General features: G+C 38.0%; 1 long non-coding RNA gene and 1 pseudogene across 1 annotated transcript; both read right to left on the reverse strand.

Annotated features, from left to right (window-relative positions):
* The window catches only part of LOC138117985 (ran-binding protein 17-like), a 40,085-nt pseudogene extending 38,927 nt beyond the window's left edge, over positions 1-1,158 (reverse strand).
* A 770-nt stretch (positions 1,159-1,928) lies between these two features.
* On the reverse strand, positions 1,929-12,798 carry LOC138118279 (uncharacterized). Its single transcript, XR_011155076.1, has 6 exons — positions 12,619-12,798; positions 11,248-11,361; positions 9,734-9,876; positions 5,641-5,744; positions 3,047-3,118; positions 1,929-2,208 (listed from the first exon to the last, which is right to left on the reverse strand). It is a non-coding gene; the product is annotated as an uncharacterized lncRNA (long non-coding RNA).
* Between the last annotated feature and the right edge of the window lie 1,189 nt (positions 12,799-13,987).

Here is a 13,987-nt window from a genome sequence, read left to right on the forward strand (position 1 = left end):
AGTTTAGAGGAAATGATGCAAATCTCTGCCTGTGTTAACATTAGTCCTGAGATGCATTTTTTCCCCTTTAATGGCTGAAGTGTGGCTTCAGAATCCTTCCTGCTCCAATGTAGACCGCACTGTACACATAGATAATTAGCCCCTACTAAGGGGATGTTTTCAGGATAATTAATAGACATCAATAAGAAACACCAATGAATGAAAAATATTTTAATAACATAAACAAACTCTTCAATTTACTCAGACATAAGTATTCTTTTTGATGTTTCAGGTGGTATTTGTACTTCTTTTCTTTTTACAATAAAAAGGTCACAGTTCTGTAGAGTCTGGGGAAAAAAATCATAGAACCATGGCAAAAAAACCCCAGTAAGGAGTTCTCTCTTTAAACCCAGGGTTTTCAGTAATGTACCACTTGGTGCTTACATTGCAATATTTATAGTGTTGAGAAATATAAAAGGTAAGAGCCACATATTCATTTTAATTGATCACATAAAGAACAAATTACTGCTGATGCCTTGTAAACTGCTCCATGTGAGCTTAGACCAGGATTAATTTATACTTTTCATACACAGACTCATCATTCTGGCTGACTTGGGTGGCACACACACAGATTTATCCCAGGACAAATGGAGTTCTTTACCAAAGACTAGTGAGGTTGCTGCGAGTATTTTAATATTTGCATTTCCTTTCTGTTGTGGATTGAAATGGCCTGAACTTGCAAAGATGCTCAGAGGTCTCAACTCTCATTAACTTTAATGGGACTCTGAAATCACTAGAGAGGAAGTGTTCAATACTGAGAAGATGCAATATAAAATTGTAACTTTATACTCATCTGTATTTTCATACTTGGTGTGCTGCTTTGTCTGCACAGAAAATAACTGTTCAGCAGACAAGGTGGCCAAAACATAAAGAATGAAAAGAACTTGGCAGTAATGCTTTATACTACTCTCTGAAGGCAGCCAGAGATGCAGCAAGAGATACAAGGGAGTGGAAATATTCCACACCGATTTTGGTTCCTTTGCCCATTCCAGCCACAAAAAAGGAGATAACAAGGCTGCACAAAGAAAGTCTGGGGCAAGGGAGAAGGGGAGCCACGGCCCCTGGCAAGACATGAACTCACCTTTGTTTGAGCACTGCTGGGGACAAAGAGCTCACCATCCTCGTGTGGCTGTGGGACATGGACTACAAAAGGACAACCAGACCAACCCGTAGACCTCCAACATGCTTATTCTGTCTTTACCAAAAAGTGGTTTAAGAAAACATTCTTTTGAGAATATATTTAAGAAACAATTTGGTTTTGAGACTTTAAAAACTATTAATAAAAGTAGATGTCCAACTTTCTTTGAACTGTGGTCCCAGGTTTCTGGGAACCTATACAAACACTAGGCAGCTTCAGACACCACTGGACCTTGAATTCTAATGAAAGAACAACAGCTACCACATAAACTACATTTTTTGGTTTTCTGTTATTTAAATTGAGATACTGTTAATAAAAAGCCCATAACTACACTTCTTAATAAATGACCTCAATTTACAAGATCTAGGATTTAGATCTAATACTCTTGTCCTGTAAAACCCCAGCAAACCAGTGGTTTAGATAGGATCCATCAGAACTCAGATGTGTAAGATAACACTGCCACAGCCAGCACAGGATGAACAGCCCATGGAATAGCCTCTAGAATCCTGAAATAAATCCTGATCCACTTAACTCACTGGTACAAAATACCCTTAAACTCTAACAGGAGCAAAAATCACCCAAGATTCCATGCTTGCTTACCTCACATTCAGGAAGAACCTTCTCCCCAAACTCCTAAAATCCCAAGAGAATCTAGTTTTAGACCATTGTAAGTAATCAAATAGCACTTACGTGCATAAAATTTATTAATGACAAACCAGATTACACACTTATACATCTACTTTTTGTTTGTCATCCCGTGGGATCCAGAAACTTCCCAGTGATGGGAGGAAAACCCGAGGCTGCTGCGTCCTTCCCAGCTGCCCTCTCTGGGGCAATGGGACAGCAAATGGCACCACCAGCAGTGGCCAACAGAGTGAGAGGAGGAGTAAGGAACAGGAAACGCAGGAAACGCACCAAGAGGAGCTTGCCAGCATTCTGTGGGTTTATACAGTGCTCTTCTCGCTAATGAAGCAATTTTGTTCAAATTTCAGCTTCAGAATATCCTTCCCTGAATGTCACTGATGGGTTTCCTTAAGATTTAATTACAACAAAGCCATTTAAAAAACAAATTCAAGTATTTTGTTTCAAAGTCCTGAAGCACATTTTTCAACAGATTTTTTTCAAGGAAAAGGAGCTGAAGATGTAAATATTCCCAGAAAAGCCCCTATGACTTGCCAACATGTGCCAAGTGTCTGACTGAGGCCATCTAAAACAGACAAGCCTGCTCACACCCACCACCCCCAAAACAGGGCTGGTAATGGAAAGTCTGACAGACCCTTAACCGTAGTGGCACTACTGGGTGCAGCTATAATATTACCCTCATAATTCTACTATATAATAACAACAAAGGAAAAAAAAGGTGAAGGGTCATTGTGCTTTGTCTTTAGAATTAAGATGGCTGTCTTCATCCTTACAGCATACTCTTAATTCTGGAGACACATCTTAATAACCTCTAAATAGTTCCAACAAAAGAGCCGTGTCAGAGGAATGAGCAGGCCCCAAGGTGTTTCAACTGGAGTGTTTTCATCTGCCTTTATTGCTCTATCCCTCTCCAGAATTAAGGCAATAACCTGTGATAAATTATTCAGGAACTGCTACAGGGATCAAAGCAAAATCATTCTGTTAAAGTGCTGTTTGCAACATTTGGCACTTAGTGTGAAAACTTTTAATGTGTGCAAGCTGAAAATCAAGGATTTTAAATAATTTAACAGCATGGAGTTTCTACAAACCAGCTAAAGATAGCATGTTGCTATTTAACTGCTTTTTCTTCAGTTCCCTTTTCCATGCGTTTCTAGCAAATCCGATGATGTCACAACTATAAACAAAGTACTACTGAGATTCCGGCTGCCCAGGCAATAGATCACTTACCCACGTTGTCAGGAGAAATCTTGATATTCTTATGAGAAAATTAGGCACTGTTTTAATACTGGAAATTTTTTCCTATTAATACAAAAACACGAAGAAGAAGAAAGTAGCAAGAAAAAAAGCCCAACAAAGAAAGGGAAAAAGAAAAAAGGAAAGCAACAAACATAATTACTTCAGCCATCTTCAATTGTATTTTATATACTTGGAAAAGAAACTGGAACATATGCTTTGTATGCAGATGTAATGATTACAAATGTATTTTAAAAAGAAACATCCCTCTTATTACAACTGTTTTTCAGTGGTGTATTTCAGAAATATTAAAAACCTAAAAAAAACCCCTAGCCAGTTAGAAAGTCCTAGTAAAACCCACAAATTAAATGAATTTGGCAGTCCTGGACCATTTTCATAGTGATATTTTAACAGTGTCATCTCCCCGTGGATTGCAATATTAAGCATTTTATTGAAGAACTGAACTGTTTTTGTTTTCAGTACTTGCAAAATGAAGTACCTGAAAGCACTTTTGCATGTATTATTTATTCATTATGATAGAAAAATAGCTTTAACCTAATAAATTGTGTTTAAGATAATTTAGAGCAAAAGTTTTGTTTATGATAAAGCAACAGATTTAGTTCTTTATCAGTAGCTCAAAGCACCAAGTTTTCTTTATACAAATTAGACAGATGGTGCTTACAGTAGAATTTACTAAAGGTCTGTCACAACAAATGCAGCCAAGCTGCATATTTAATCACTGCAGAACCTTGTCTACCTGCAGCTGCCAACTGCTAATCCAATTTCCCTGATAAATGTGGCAAGAGACACGATCAGCAATAAAGAGCATCTAACTCCATTTTCCTGCAGGGCGTCTTTTGATGAACATTTAGGACGGAAGCAGGAGTGCACTGTGTGGCCCTGGCTGGTGGCAGCTGCATGCATTTTGAAGACACAGTTCTCAGGTTACTCACTTAATTCTGCCACTATCATTATGTTGCTATTGATCTCAGTAGCTCTTGTCTACACAGCATTACTCTAGATGAAGCTGAATCAGGCAGTTATCATGCATCAAACTTGCTCAAAAGCCTGGAGATTTCCCCTTAATTACTTGTGATTTTATTTGCAAATACCGTTAAAGTGTAATCAAGCAGTCACTTTCCAGGGTCGTTAAGAACTTGCTAGTTTAGGAATATATCACTGGCACTCCATTAAAATTTCTCTACCAAGACAGTTTCAAGCAATCCAGACAGGACAATGGCAAAATTATTTTAATAAATTGAATCCTCACACAAGAGGCATTCAGTTTCCTACAGAAATTGTTATGCTACCAAATGACCTCTTTGTTCTAATTTTTAGGATTTTTAACTTGAACATAGGAGAGGTGAATCCAAGACAGGTGAACTCAGTCTATTTAATAAACGAAAAGTGATTACAATTAAATACATAAAGCAACAACAAAGGAGGAAACCAGAATTAAAAAATTGTCGAAACAACCCTTAGTACAATTTTTAAAAAAAATATTGTCTTAATTCAAGCGATGACTGTGAACTGCACATCTTCGGGTAATGTCGGCGACGTCCTGCAGCCAATTATTTACCAAATACTTCCAGCATATCTGTTTATTTTCTTGTGAAAAACGTAGATAAATGTGATGATGCAGTGTTTAAGTTGCCATCATATTTTAAAATAGCAAATTAAAAATTACTGTTAAGGTTTCTTCAAAATGACCCTGTGCAGCTGAAGTGAGCACTCCAGTGTGCAGTTAACTACTGATGCAGTGATGGCAGAAGAAGATCTCTTTAATGCAAGAGTGCTCTAATATATTATCATTCCTGATGATGCACCTTCTACCCAGTAAGTCTTTTTCTTTCCTAAAATATACTGTTGTTTTGACACAAACAGCTTGCTACACTTAAGGATTTTACTAATAAAACATAATGTTGTGTTAGATATTATGACTGTTGCCACAGCTGAACTGCCTTGTCAAATCAATCCTAATATGGCTCCCACAGGCACATAAAAACCTTATTTAGCTATCAGTTATCCTAATCACTTTGTTCAGTTTAAGGGTGCAATACTTCAAGACCCGTTCCAATTTATACATATATGCCCAGCCATTTAATAAAGTCTTGATTTATATAATAAATTCTTGTTTGGAAAAAAAAATACTTTAAAGCAGCAGTGTTTTATCAAGTGTGTTACATGTCTCCTCATACCCCCAAATAAATATGTTAATATACACAAACAGGATACTTGCATGGAAAAGGGGAATATGGAACAGATAAGCTATCACTGAAGAAAAATCTGTCTCTTTGATTATAAATGAGCCTTAAATGGGGGTCCCTTGATCTGCAAAACACTGGAGAAATCCCAATGCCTTTTCAATCTTTATACAAAGTTTGTTTAGGATAGTATTCACAGCCTTTGTATCTCTGCTGTCTACATTACTAATTAAATCTATGTATTCAGGTATAAATACCCACAAACAGGTGAACAGGTGTCAGGGGAGACTGCCAGCAGAGGTGACAAGCTTGCTGCTGAATGCTTGCCCCACTGTCAGCTCTTCCCATGCATCATTTCTTCCCCTATTATAGAAATAAACCTACCTTTGTTTCTTCTTGTTCAAAACTACTGTTGAGTTTCTGAGCCACACTTTCAAATCAAACTGTGAGGGGGAGCATGAAATTCTCAAACTCATCCTCATCTTCACCTACAGGAAAAGAAACCAGAACAAACCAGCAAAAGCATCATCTTTGCACTTGTTCAGAAGGGTCAGGCTCTGAGGCTTTCACAGAGAATCTCACTGACATTGTGGGAACTTCACGGGACATACAGGAACAAAAACCTGAGCTATGACACATTTTTACTGAGCTATAAAGAGCACAAATTGTTGATTCCACACAACTTGTATCTAAGACTGGCTCGTGCCCACATTCCACACCTTTCTCCTTTTTATAGTTCTCTTTCCTCTCTCAACCTACAGCATTTGTTCACTGCCCTACAAGAATATTCACATAAGAAAACCAAGATTCAATAGTTAGAAAATGGTAAATTTAAAGCCACAATAATAAATTAGACCCTTTCACATGTGTAGTTTATGATATTTAGACTGCAATCTTTTATGTTCATACACTATTTTTCCTGCCTCCTACCTATTTGGTATAAAAGATGAAGCTGCCCTGGAAATGAACCTGGACCGTGTTGGGATTATTCATGTGACACTGCCTCATTTGTTTCAGAAGGTGTGAGTTTAGGAGACACAAGATGCTGTGAGGAGGGAAAGAGATCAGCAACTGAAAGGTATCCTGGAAGTCTGGACCGATTTTGTTCTGCCGTGATCCTGCACAAGTAACTGCGGACAACTCTTTAGAAATGGCAATTTGTGTGAGGATCAGCCCTCACCTGCTTTAGGCCCTAATGGGGGTAGCAGGCTTCTCCCACACTCATTCCCCTCAAGACTAATTCAGAGTAGGAACTTAATTTATGTTCTTTAAAGGACTCTTTGCTATAGGGCTTCTCTCCCTCCTCTCTTCATGGGCAAACTCTGGGAAACCAAGTTACAAGTGAAGTTAGGAGGAGTCTTGTGTCTTAAACTGCTTGTGCAAAGTTAGTGTGAGCTTCACAGTTCAGTTTCCACACTTCACATACCCATCTGTTAAAAAAGGCCTAATTCCAGCCTCTTATCTTTAGGGATACTGCCAAGACCAAATCAGTCACCGCAGTGCAACAGTGAGAATGACAGAAAAGGACCACAAGAAAAAATGCCAGGAAGAGCAGTCACTGGGGACTGACAAATTCAGAGAACACCCCAGGAAAAACAATCACACTATGTAGTAGCTTTTCTTGAAGCTAGGATGACACATCTTCTGAACTGAAAGAGTCAAACATTCTCTGAAATAATTGTGATCCTGCAATTAAAGCTGCTCTGTAACAATGTCAATATTTACAATTGCAGTGGCAATCCCAACCCTGCTATTTCCTCTGTCCCGAATACCCAGCTTTGCAACCTGAACTGCTCCCCTCCAACACAGGGCTTTCCAGATCTTTTTAAAACCAAAGGAAATACATTCAATAACTTACTGCTGCTCACTGGTCAGCTCAGTTATGGAGCCTTCAAAGTACAATCTGTGCTCAAGAACTTTCTTAAACTAGTGAAGGGTCTGCCCAAATCCATGACCTGCATCCTGCAGCTGCAGCAAACTCAGGAGGGTGAGGGGCTTGGTGCTGGATTTCACTGGCAGCAAAGGGTCTGATGGACTTTGGGAAAATCCAGTCCTCTCCATCTTTGCCTGTCTCCTCTGCCATCTTTCTGGTCCTTTCAACTGGAGTCAGTAATTTTATTCGGCATTTCTGGGCCATGTGTCTTCTTCCAATCCAGTTGTTTGTCTCCATCTCCTCCTTCTGCCAATCCAGCTCCTCAGGCAGTTCCAAGACACTTTTAATTTCTGTGCTCCCCATCTCTTTGCTCAACCAACATCAGCTTCCTCTTGCCCTCTTAGGAGCTAAACTGTTTCTAGAGCATTGCATTTCCTGATGCTTTTCTCCCTTTAATTGCTTACCGGACTTTCCTCAGAGAAAATCAAAGAGGCCAAATCTTTTAGAGAGAGTCCCATGATGGTCAGGGTACAGACTAACAGGAGCCATCTACATCCTGCCCTGTGCAGCTTTAGGGCTCATCTGCCATTTACGGAGTTCTCAGGAGAAACCTGAATTACTCCAAGATAGGAAAGGTCACACTCCACCTCTTGTGGAGTGCTGCAGACCACTAAAGTCAGTCTCCACAAAGATGCTGTGTACACATCCACATTCAAAATGAACCCTTCCCCAGGCAGAACCTCAAGCATATTTTTCAAAAAGCCAGGAAGACCAAAGAACTACCAGAATGTCCAGTGTTGATTGTGACCAACGCTTCAGTGACAAACCAGCTATTTCTGGAATTTGGGTAAGGGGAATTTTATGTGGTAGGTCTGCTTTGAATTTCAGTGCAGGCAGTGAAGAAAGATTATACAATTAGGAACCTCTACAGTATTGTCATATTAATAAAATAATGTGTAAGTTTTAGAAAAGCAACCCAAATTACTGCCTACACATTTCTTTTTCACTCTTGAACAAGTGACATCCCATCACCTGAATTGCACAGTATTAATAAGGAAAGGAAGAAACTATCCTAAATAAACCTCCCATGATAATTGTTCATTTTCTATAATTCAAACTACACAAACACTTCCTGATGCCCTGTGAAAGAAGAGATTCCTCCCTTGTCAGCTGTGGCAGAGCTGTGTGTGGCTTTCAGCAATTAACAGTGTCTGAGACCTGGTTCCCAGGGGAGGTTTGGCCCAGAGCAGGACTGCAAGTTCAGGACACTGACAAACCATGCTCAAGAGCTCCTGAAGTGATTTCCTACATCTTAGATCTACTTATTTTGGTAGAGCAGAAAAAGAAGCAACTAAAACTTATTCATTTTAGTAAAAACTTTTATTTAAACATAACTTTTACCAGTGTTCTATTACTTTTGGTCACTGTATACTTAACACAAAACATCTTGGACTAAGAATCTTGGACAAAATGATGCAATTCTTAATGCCACAAAAATAATAAAAAACACAACCTGGGACATGTGAGGAATTTAAAGTCTAATTATATTCAGTAACTCAACACAAACCAAAGTGCATTTTGAAGCAAATACCAATACCATAGTATCATAAAATCACACACTGATTTGGATTGGGAGGGACCTTAAAGATCAACTCATTCCACTCCTCTGCCATGGGCAGGGACACCTTCCACTATCCCTGCTCCAAGCCCTGTCCAGCCTGGCCTTACAGGGATAGGGCATCCATGTATTATGGTTCTTTCTTACTAAAATTAAATTTTGCCAGTCACAGCAAAGCATACAGTTTAAAATGTAAATATTCTCAATTTACTCTATTCAATTACTCTCCAAAAATGTTTCTACATCAATTACTTAAAGCAATTCCCACCAGTAAAAATTCATCCTAATTTTGTTTCCACATAAATTATTTATCATCCATATAAAAGGATTTTATATCAAGATCTTCATTTAATTAAAAAAAAAAACGCAAAAAAAAAAAAGCCCAGAGAACACAACTGTGCAATGCTTTTTTCATCTAAAAATGCCAATTTTCACAGTTTGAAAGTATATTTTGACTCACAAGGTAAGAACACTGTGATTTAATGCTTGCACAAGCACACAGAAAGGATGGTTCATGTACACCTTACTTTTAAAATTCAGTTCCTAAAACACAACTTCTACCTGTTTATTAAAACTCAGAGGATCTTTGTGTATTGGGAACTTGCATGAAAAAGTGAAATAAAAAACCTTCTGGCAGAAGCTGGAAGGTTCTGGCCTACGGGATATCCTGGAAACACAGAACACCTACTCGGGCACTTAATGTTGTAAACCCTTTAGAGTTAATATAAAAACCAACTCCTTTTGCTTATTTCTTCATCAGAAGGCACCAAATGCAGTGTTGCTGTCAACACCACGAATGTCAGAAGTTGATGGGCAGTGATTTAAATACCGACTGTAAGATATTTACTGTACAGCTCAACTGCTGTTGGATTGGTTTAGGAATGCCCAGCAGCACACGAGGCATCTCAAGGACACGGGAGGTGAAAAGTTAAGTGTTCTACAAAATTTACTATGCACTCTTTTTTAAACTTAGTAAGAAAACTTACTGTGTGATTCTGAAGCATGAATTTCACAGCCTCTGTTTTCACAAGCTTTTTCAGGAGATTATAAGTAGCAAATGTTGAGGACAAAGCATTATGGGCAGGTTGTACAAACTTTCAGGAACTTTCAGTGAGGAAAAAAATCCTAACTGCAACAACAACAAATGTACATTGAAATAATACCTGAATTTCATCTAGAAATATATATAATAGAGAGATTCCTTAAAACATTAAAGACCATAATCTGTTATTAATTAAAGCAATTACTTTTCATGGCATATATTCTAGTCACAAAAGAGACACATGCACTAAATGACTTTTATAATTAAACAGAAAGTTTCAGATAATCACAGAATCACAGAATCACAGAATCACAGAATAAACTGCATTGGAAGGGACCCACAAGGATCGAGTCCAACTCCCAGCCCTGCCCAGAACCATCCCCAAGGGTCACACCATGTGCCTTGGAGGATTGTCCAAAGGCTTCCTGAGCTCTAGAAATGGTGTTTGTTCCCCAGATAGACCCACCCCATCAGCATGTAAATGAAGTGTTTTTGCCAGTGCCTGCACTGGAGCCGAGTGGCACCTGGCAGTGGCACTGCTGCTGCCCTGCAGTGCCAGCCTCAGGCACCCTGGAGATCTTCCAGACCCATCAAAAATCTCACTTATTTTGGTTACAAGTTTATTTTTTATTATAAAAATGCACCACATCCATACTAAGCCATGTCAAACACTTCACCAAAGTTCAAATAGAGCAGTGGATGTTGTTTACCTCGACTTCAGCCAGGCTTTTCTGTCCCAGAACATCCGGAACACACAGATATTCTCAAACACCCATCACACTTACTGCTGTTACTGGGGTTTTTCTGAGTGCTTGCTTCCCTCTGCCATCCCTGCACATCATTGACTAAAGAGTTCGATAACTTTTATAAGAATAAACAATTTTCCTTTTCATTTTAAGTGGATTAAACTCTTTTTAAACAGGTAACATTGTAAGAATAGGTTTTATAGCTGCCTGCTATTGGAAAATCTCCTAATTTAGTTTTAAGTGTTGTTTCTCTGTCAATCTATAACATCCAACATGGGATTACCTGGTTTTATATTGCAAAGCTACTTAGTTGGTTCCCCTCCAATTACAAGGCAGAGCCTTTAATAACATAAGGCTAACAAAGACAGGGACTGAAAATGTTTGAGAGACTAAAATTATTTTATCCCAAGTTACCATACGAAATAATAATAAAACTGCAGCTATTTTGCTACAAAAAGATAGAGTGGAAAAGTTAATTATTAGAAAGAACTAGACATGTATGAGAGAGCACTATGGCTTCACAAACATAAAGGAATGACTAACATATTCCATTATGCAAATGAATTCAAAGATATTTCACAAGTGATCAGCTAGGAGGGACATAATGATTTATAATTCAAATAACTGAGCTTTGAAATCAAATTGGACTAATATATTCCGAAATATGCAAACCTGGAATAATTGTGAAAGTAATGTAAACCATGATACCAACCCCAATCATTTGTTGCCTTTGTTGTTGATAACCTTCTTATGTTTTTTCTTCTTTTTTTTCCTGTTATGTAGTGCAGTTGCTGAAATTATGGCTTGCTTTTAATTCTGCATTATCCTTTAAAAAAAGATGATAATACATGTAAAAAAAGAAAAACACCAATTTCTAAGTCTGTGTAAAAGCTGATTGTGTACAGGAAAGTACTGAAATGAAATAAATTATTATTTTAACCTTTCAGGCTAGCCACAATTTAATCTATTTCAAATACTGAAAATTGATCCACTGGATCTAGCATCTTAACAATACATTATTTCTTTCAAAGCAATATATACTTAATGCCTTTAAAAAACCCCCCTAATATAATGTGAAAAGGCCAAAGTTTGCAATGCCAGGAAGTAGTTATAAACTACTTCATATGTTTGAAATAAAAAGTACTTCAGTATTATTATTTTAAAAAAACCCTATTGGTAGAGTTTTTAATAGGAAAAAAATACATACCTTTAAAAGCCAAAATGACCAGTGAAATTAGGTTGTACATCATTTTCTGGGAAAAAAGAAAAACAGCCTCGACAGGTGTAATTTATCATTTTTCTGATTTAATACCAAAGAAATATATTAAAATAATAAAAAGAATCCTGAAATCCTCAAAATTTGTAGTGATAAATAGCCCTCCCTGTCTTTATTGCATTATGCCTACTAACAGAAATATTGCATGGTGGATTTCGCCAGACAAGGACGATTATTTTCCAATAAAAAGTTGCATATTAAATTCCAGCACAAAAGTGGGTGTCTAATACTTTTGAAATCTTTTATGGTTTGCCAGGGAACACAATTTTAAACTTAACTAATACAAGCTCACGGTGAAGTGGAGCAGCATTAAAGCTGCTTGGCACAAGCCCACCCCTCTAAGCAGCAGGGCCACTATTCTCAGAGTTCCTGTTGGAATCATTGGAATGGAATACATTTGGGGTATTTGTGTTTTCAGCTAATCTCTCTTTTTGCTGGTCTTTCAACACTTCACTCTGCTGCTAAAGTTTATTTATGAGGACAGTGCTGTGGTAGATCCTGAGCATGCAGAGGGGTCTAAAACCACTCTGGCAACAGTTAGCAAGTTTCTGCAAAGAAAAACCCCACAATTTCATCACAATGCTAATCTTCAAGAGAACTTAGGTTATTAAATATCTACTTTTTCATCCTTTCTAGGTCCTGATATTATTACATCCATTTCATAAGCAGAAACTCATTTATTGCAAATATACCGGGAGTAATCTGAAAGCTGCGCAGAATTTTCAGCCTTGGAAAATATTATTTGCATCAAGGGTGTATCCGTGTATCCTGACCCTACTTTTGGGGAGCTCCCATGGGAATACACACCTTTGCAAGCCTCCAGAAGACAAGAGGAAATGCTGAATGCTTGCTGGCTGTAGCAGCAGTGCCAGGCTGGGTCTGTCAGCAAACACACTTCCAGGAGTAACTGGGCAAGCACTTGCAGTCAGGTGCCTGTGTTACATTTCACGGGGATTCTGAAAGTGTTTTGAATCCTACAGAAGCAATAAGTATCTAGTAGAAAGGAGGAGAGAGCTCATTAGTTCCTTCATAAATCTTGTTAATGAAATAAATGTCTCTCATTCTGTTTTTGTTGAATTCCTTAGCAATGTTTCAAGTCCTTTCCAGTCTGATTTCTGTGATGCCATGAGAAAATAAACACATGCATATTTAAAATATCAAGTTAGCTGCTTAATGGTATTTCAGTCAGCATATAGGAGTACACCTTGTATAGTTTTCATTAAACAAAATTCACTTATGGAATGTGAAAACCTGCACTCATCTTTCAACCCACGGAAATATATTAAAATTATTCTTACAATATTAGAGTTCTATGGAGAAATAAAATGATACCAATTGTCATATTCCAGGTGCCTTCCCCTCTGTTTGTGTAACAATCCCCTCTAGAAAATTACTGAAAAGTTGCTTTCATGAGCCCTGGTGGTTTATTATCTGTCATATACCTTTAAACATTGTGTCATATCAAACACTGCTACTAGGGGGTTTTTTTCAATCTTCTTGCTTGACTGACTGAAAATTTCAAGAACAAACATTCTTCTGCAACTTATGGTAAGTGAATATTAATTAGAATAAGCTACAGAAGGTTTGCAACAGAGAGCAAGTTAGCATCCATGACTGGGTAAGAATTTCACACAAATAGCTGAACCCAGACGAAAATCCACATGTAAAGTCATGGCTGCTTTATCAGTGACACACTGAGGAGCTCAGAATCAGGCAATGACAGGACATGTTAAGAGGCTTGTGTTTGAGATCCAACACATGCTGCATATCTGAGTTGCCTCATCCTCCAAGTAGAACCAATCCTCTTCTCAGGTGCCAGCAGAATCAATCCCATTCCCAATACTGTTGAACTCATCAATGGTATTGACTTTAAAAAGTTTAGGAATAGAACAGATGACCATAAGCAAATAGTTACATGATTCTCTTTCATTGGTAAGAAGTAGGTAGAAATAGGCACACTTTTAAAAAACTATGCATAGAAAAAGATAAACCAAAATGAATCAATATTCATATCCCATTTTGTTTAAACATGTGACATGCAAAAGGACAGAAGTCTCATATTAATTTTTGCATTATTATTTTCTAATGATATGTTGTGCCATACCCACAGGGCTTGGAGCACCCTGGGATAGTGGAAGGTGTCCCTGCCCATGGCAGGGGAGTGGAACAAGATGAT

The sequence above is a fragment of the Aphelocoma coerulescens genome, chromosome 13, assembly GCF_041296385.1.
Source record: "Aphelocoma coerulescens isolate FSJ_1873_10779 chromosome 13, UR_Acoe_1.0, whole genome shotgun sequence".
In the NCBI taxonomy this organism is placed as follows: domain Eukaryota; kingdom Metazoa; phylum Chordata; class Aves; order Passeriformes; family Corvidae; genus Aphelocoma; species Aphelocoma coerulescens.